Source organism: Octodon degus, unplaced genomic scaffold (genome assembly GCF_000260255.1).
Source record: "Octodon degus isolate 3935 unplaced genomic scaffold, OctDeg1.0 scaffold00442, whole genome shotgun sequence".
In the NCBI taxonomy this organism is placed as follows: Eukaryota; Metazoa; Chordata; class Mammalia; order Rodentia; family Octodontidae; genus Octodon; species Octodon degus.
The window spans coordinates 39,437-40,941 of record NW_004525018.1 but is presented as its reverse complement, the minus strand read 5'-3'; positions in this window follow the sequence as shown (position 1 = coordinate 40,941).

Genomic DNA, 1,505 nt, shown 5'->3' with positions numbered 1-1,505 from the left:
GCCAGCTAAGCTCCAGCTTCTTTGGGAAGCAGGGCCCTCCAATGCCTGTTCCTGTATACAGAGCAAGACAGAATTCTGGGTAAAATTACAGTTTTGTGTCTAAAGAACTTCACAGTACCACTCTGTGAAAAGAGTGGCAAATCATTGTCTCCTAAGAGAAAGCATCGTTGAATTTTGTGACTTTCAACCTGGAGGTGCACAAAAATTGCAGAAGCTTGTTCTTTCTCCCACTCATTCCTAAGTGGAAAGAACCAAAAACACGTTTGTGGAGTCCAGTGCCGTGAAGAGAGCTGCTTGTTTCTACTACATTATTTTGTTTCTAAGTGTGAGTTCTTCATGCAGAATATCCAGGTAAGGTCCAGCTTGTTTGGGAAGCAGGGCACTCCAATGCCTATTCCTATATACAGTGCAACACAGGACTCTGGCTTAAACGTCACTTTTGTAACTAAAGTACTTCACAGTTCCGCGCTGTGAAAACAGTGGCAAATCATTCAGTCTCCTAAGAAAAAGCATACGTGAAGTTGGTGACTTTCCAGCTGGGGGTCAGGGAAATTGTAGAAGGTTATTCTCTCTCAAATTCATTCCTATGTGCATAGAGCCATGAACACGTTTCTGGACTCCAGTGCCCTGAGGAAAGCTGCTTCTTTCAACTGCATGATTTGAGTTTTTAAGTGTGAGTTCTTAATGCAGAAGAGCGAGCTAATCTCCAGCTTCTTTGGGAAGCTGGGCACTCCAAAAACTGTTCCTGTATACAGCTCAACACAGATCTCTATTTAAAACTTCACTTTTGTAACTAAAGTACTTCACAGTTCCACTCTGGGAAAAGAGTGGAAAACCACTCAGTCTCCTAAGGGAAAGCATCCGTGAATTTGGTGACTTTCCATCTGGTGGTGCAGAGAAACACCAGAAGCTTGTTCTTTCTCCCATTTATTCCTATGCGCAAAGAGCAACAAACACGTTTGTCGCCTGCAGTGCCCTGAGAATAGTTGCTCATTTCTACTGCATGATTTGTGTTTCTGTGTGTAAGTTCTTAATGAAGAAGAGCCAGCTAAGCTCCACTTTCTTTGGGAAGCAGGAAACTACCATGCCTGTTCCTGTATACAGCTCAACACAGAAATCTGGGAAAAACATTACTTTTCTAACTGAAGAACGTCACATTTCTGAGTTGTGAAACGGGTGGGAAATCAATCAGTCTCCTAAGAGAAACCATCCGTGAAGTTGGTGACTTTCCAGCTGAAGGTGCAGGGAATGTGCAGAAGCTTGTTCTCTCTCTCATTCACTCCTATGGGCAAAGAGCCACAACCTCGTTTGTAGGCTCCAGTGCCCTGAGGAGAGGTGCTTGTTTATAGTGCATGATTTGTGTTTCTACGTGTGAGTTCTTAATGCAGAAGAGCCAGCTAAGCTCCAGCATCTTTGGGAGGCATGGCATTCCAATGCCAGTTCCTCTACACAGCGCACCACAGAACTCTGGTAAAACCTCACTTTTGTAACTAAAGTACTTCACA